Source organism: Panthera onca (assembly GCF_046562875.1).
Source record: "Panthera onca isolate mPanOnc1 chromosome E1 unlocalized genomic scaffold, mPanOnc1 haplotype 2 h2.Chr16_ul_4, whole genome shotgun sequence".
NCBI classification, from domain to species: Eukaryota; Metazoa; Chordata; class Mammalia; order Carnivora; family Felidae; genus Panthera; species Panthera onca.
The window spans coordinates 992,384-997,799 of NW_027675818.1; positions in this window are offsets into that span (position 1 = coordinate 992,384).

Below are 5,416 nucleotides of genomic sequence, written 5' to 3' on the forward strand. Positions count from 1 at the left end.
GACTGATTGAATCCTAAGAGGTTTCAGAGAAAACAAGGTATAATTTTCAAATTTTGCCAATTATTATGTGGTTCTTTTATTCATTTAAATTCAGTTCCTAAAAGTATTTTCTTTATCCCATTATTAAATGGGTTTAAGCATTGTTTCATTAATCATATTGACTGGAGCCGCTGTACAGCACAACTTATGGGTGCTTGTAAACAGCACCCTTCAGCGTTAGGCAGTGCCTGGCCTGTATGACTATGGGACAGACCTGATCCTGAGTGTCTTTGATATGTAAGGGGTCATGTAATGTGTCAGATAATCGAGTAAATATAAAATATTCATAGGAAGCTTTCAGTCTAGTTGGTGAGGCAAGCTGTAAACAACAAAAGGGTATATAACAATATAAGAGATAAAAGTTTAGTGAATTTACAATGGTATATGGCAGTACTTGAGTAATAGCCAGGGACATAGTGATGTGATGTGTTGTGATTTATAATAAGAAATATATATTTGCCCTTCAACCCCATTCCTGGCACGGAGCTCCTAAAACACTGGCAAATCCCTAAGTGATGAGAACTCTAGGGGCATCTGTTGTTCTAATAGGTGATTCTGGGAAGGCTTCTGGTTTCTAGGTGGGGACTTGTCACCATAAGGATAAGCCATGATTGGAACTTTGGAATTTTCAGCTCTATCCCCCACCCGCATTCTTCAGAAAACGGAGAGGGTCTGGAAATGGAGTGAATCATTGATTATGCCTATGTGAGGAGGTCTCCATAAAATCCTAATAGTATGGGGTTTGGGGAGTTTCCACGTTGGTGAACACATCTACATACCAGAAAGATAACTGACCCAACTCCACAGGGACAGAGCTGCCGTGCTTGGGATGCTCCCAGACCTCCCAGACCCTATGTATCTCTTCATCTGGCTGTTCATTTGTATATTTTATCATATCCTTTAATAAACTGATGAATGTTAAGTATTTCCCTGAGTTCTGTGAACTATTTTAGGAAATAATTGAGTCCAAGGGAGAGAAAGTCATGGGAACCTCCAATTTGTAGCCAAGTTGGACAGAAGTTGTAGGTAACCTGGGGACCTACTACTTGTGATTGGCATCTGCAGTGGAGGGGGAGCAGTCTCATGGGACTGAACCCTTAACCTGTGAGACCTGATGCCATCTCCAGGTAGATAGTGTCAGAATTGCGTTAAATTGTATGACACTCAGTTGGTGTTGCAGAGAATTGCTTGGTGGGAGAAAACCCCCCACATATCTAGTGTCAGAGTGCTGTAAGCGTGGCCGTAGAGTGAGAGTAAAGAAGAAACACAGGAGGAGGACTGAGTTTTTTCCTCCACAAGTGATGATAGTGAGTTGTATGAGAGTTCAGAGGTGAGCTATTTCATTCATTCAATGAAAGTTTATTAAGCACTGTTGCTTGCTAGACACTAAGTATATAAAGATAAAAGAGCTTACAGTCTGTCAAGATGACAAACAACGCGAATTCCAATTGTTAAATACCACGGCAGAGGTAAACAGAGTGTTATGGGAACGTATACAATAGGTACCTAACCCACACAGGGTTGGATAAGGTAGTCAGAGAGGCTGTTTGGAGGAGATGCTGTTGGAGTTGAGTTTTGAAATATGAGTAGGAACTAGCCAAGAATTGCAGGTGCAGGGAAAGGGGCTGAAAGGAGTTAGGAAGGAATGTTCAGTATGTACAAAGTACAGAAGAACAAAGCTCATGGAGAAGCCAAGGAACTCTAAGTAGTCCAGTAGGACTTACAGCATTGGATCTCAGACTGATTTACATCAGAACTACCTAGGAATTTGTTAAAAACCCAGAATATCTGAATCATGGCCAAGGTGTATGTGTGCGTGCGTGCGTGCGTGCGTGCGTGTGTGTGTGTGTGTGTGTTTAACAAGCTTTACAGTTCAGGTTGATGTTTGACTATCAACTTGATGGTGCATAGTGGTGGAAGGAGTGGGAAAAGAAAGAAATGAAGTGGCCATATAGTCAAGAGCAGATCCAGAAGGGCTTTGTTTTTATCTTTGTTGTTCTCTGAGCAACAGAGTTTGAATTTTATCTTGAAGACTCTAGGGAGTCATTGAAGAAGTCAAATTTGAAAAGTGACATGACTAATTTTGCACTTTGTAATGGGCATTATGATAGCAGTGTTAAGAAAGAGCAGAGGGGGGCAAGATTGGAAGCAAGGACACATTTTAGAAGGCATGCAAGAATTCGGGTTAAAAGTAATGAGTGTTGATGTAAGGCATTGGCTCCAGGGATGGGAAGAAGTGAACAGATATGAGTTCTAGGAGGCAGAAATTCTTCATTGTTTGGTTAAGTTAGGGAAGGAAAAGAGAGAGGAATTGAGAATGATTAACAGACTTCTGGTTTGGGAGACATTTCATGGTGATGTCTTTTTTTTTTTTTTTTTTTTAAGTGTATTGATTTATTTTTGAGAGAAAGAGTGTGAGCTGGCTAGGGGCAGAAAGAGAAGGAAAGAGAGAATCCCAAGCAGGCTCCATCCTCTCAGCGCAGAGCTGATGTGGGGCTCAAACTTACGAACCACTAGATCATGACCTGAGCCAAGATCAAGAGTCGGTCACTTAACCGAGTCATCCAGGCACCCAAGTGATGCATTTTAATAAGCTGGGGAATATAGGAGGAGGCTTTAGTGCAAAGATGAATTCAGCTTAGGATATATTGTGTTTGATGAAGGGCATGATGGAGGGAAGAGATTGAAATGAGAATAGATAAATCTAAATTCCTTCACAAAATGCACAAGGCCTTTTTAAATCTAGTTCCCGTTACTGGACCTGTTAAGATTAACCTTTGCCCACAAACTTTCTGACACATTTTTGTAAGGTTTCAAGACACTTACTAGACACAAATAGAATAATTTAAACTAAATCCAAAATTAAAAAACTACTTATAGTTTCCAGAACGCATCATACTCACTTATATACATTTTCCGTATGAGTCTTTCTGTCAACCTTCAAATATGCCGCCAAGTCAGTAAAAATGTAACCTCCTTGAAGCTTTTCTTAATTCATTCAGTTAGATGTGGAAGCCTTTTACATTTCAATAACATGCCATGTTTAGCATCATTGAGACAATTTTGCTTTATAACTGTTTGAGAAAAGTGATATTATTTTGGAGAAATTTCCATGAGAATTATGAGGAGAGGATACATTTTGAGCATTTGGTTACTGATGAAAAATGAATACTTAAACTGTAAGCAAATTAAAAGTATTCTGTGGGGAGAACAGGTTAAATATTTACAGCCATAATACAATGTGAGGTAGGTAGAAAGATCAAATGAGAAACATATGTTTTTGTTTGGGTTTCCACTTCTTACTTTGACCTACATCACAGTATCTCATTTATTTTGCAGGTTCTTCCAGCTAACGGGAAAAATATAAGTACTTGCATATTTCTGAATATACAATATGTACATATTGCTTTAAAAAATTTAACAGGAGGGGGGCGCCTGGGTGGCGCAGTTGGTTAAGCGTCCGACTTCAGCCAGGTCACGATCTCGCGGTCCGTGAGTTCGAGCCCCGCGTTGGGCTCTGGGCTGATGGCTCGGAGCCTGGAGCCTGTTTCCGATTCTGTGTCTCCCTCTCTCTCTGCCCCTTCCCCCGTTCATGCTTTGTCTCTCTCTGTCCCAAAAATAAATAAACGTTGAAAAAAAAAAAAAAATTTAACAGGAGGGGTGCCTGGGAGGCTCAGCATCAGACTTCAGCTCAGACCATGATCTCACCATTTGTGAGTTCGAGCCCCGTGTCGGGCTCTGTGCTGACAGCTCAGAGCCTGGAGCCTGCTTTGAATTCTGTGTCTCCCTATCTCTCTGCCCCTTCCTCCCTCTCTCTCTCTCTCTCTCTCTCTCTCTCTCAGAAATAAAATAAAAACATAAAAAAATTAATAGGAACTACACTACCACTGGGTAGGTGGTCATTTTTAAAGTTTGCCCCCTAGATGAATCTTCAAGTTTCTTGTTTTCAATTGTTTAAAAAGTAAGAAATTGTTAGACAAATAGTCATTGGTTTACATTAAAACTGACTTCTCAGAAATGCTCATTCTTTTAACCAATTAATATGTGAAAACTAATTCCTTTCAGATATATGTTATAAAACCCAAAATAACAGTTTAAACTGAGATGGGAGGGTTGATTTATAATAAAATGATTTTGTTTTAAAAAGAAGATGCAAATTAATCCAGTTATTGCTTGCTTTAGACCTAATTTTGCCTCATCTTAATTTTTCATTCTTTTATTTAAATTTTGTGTTTACCTCTTCTGTCTTCAATATAAAGTAATACACCAGGAAAGAAAGTGGTGAAAATAAGTAAGAGAATATCATAAAAATAATTTGTAATAACATTAGTCAATACTTTTATATATCTAGCGCATCCAATTATCCTAGTTCTTTTTTCTCTGCATCCATTGTGCCAATTGACACTAGACACTTCAAACTAGACTCATACTTAGAGTCTGTGAAAACTTCGTACAGCGTTCATTAAAGAAGGATGTTAATACAACTGTCAAAACCACAGAAAGTTCAGAGCCATGTCGAGTAAGAAGTTGCTGCGGCTGAGGTTAAACAGGTTGTTGCCTGTTTTCTCCTCTATGGTTTTGATGGTTTCCTGGCTCACATTTAGGTCTTTCACCCGCTTTGGGTTTATTTTCGTGTATGGTGTGAGAGAGTGGTCCAGTTTCATTCTTCCGCATGTTACTGTCCAGTTCTCCCAGCACCATTTGCTAAAGAGACTGTCTTTTTTCCATTGGATACTCTTTCCTGCTTCGTCAAAGATTCGTTGGCCATACACTTGGGGGCCGAATTCTAGGTTCTGTATTCTATTCCATTGGTCTATGTGTCTGTTTTTGTGCCAGTACCATACTGTCTTGATGTTTACAGCTTTGTAGTAGAGCCTGAAGTCTGGGATTGTGATGCCTCCTGCTTTGGTTTTCCTGTTCAACATTACTTTGGCTATTCAGGGTCTTGTGTGGTTCCCTACAAATTAAAACATTGTTTGCTCTAGCGCTGAGAAGAATGCTGGTGCAATTTTGATTGGGATTGCCTTGAATGTGTAGATTGCTTTGGGTAGTATCGACATTTTAACAATATTTGTTTTTCCAGTCCATGAGCGTGGAATGTTTTTCCGCTTCTTTGTGTCTTCTTCAAGTTCTTTCGCAAGTTTTCTATAGTTTTCAGCATATAGATCTTTTACATCTTTGGTTAGGTTTATTACTAGGTATTTTATGGTTCTTGGTGCAATTGTAAATGGGGTTGATTTCTTGTTTTCTCTTTCTATTGTTTCATTATTGGTGTATAGAAATGCAACCAATTTCTGTACATTGATTTTATATCCTGTGACTTTACTGAATTCATGTATCAGTTCTAGCAGCTTTTTGGTGGAGTTTTTCGGGTTTT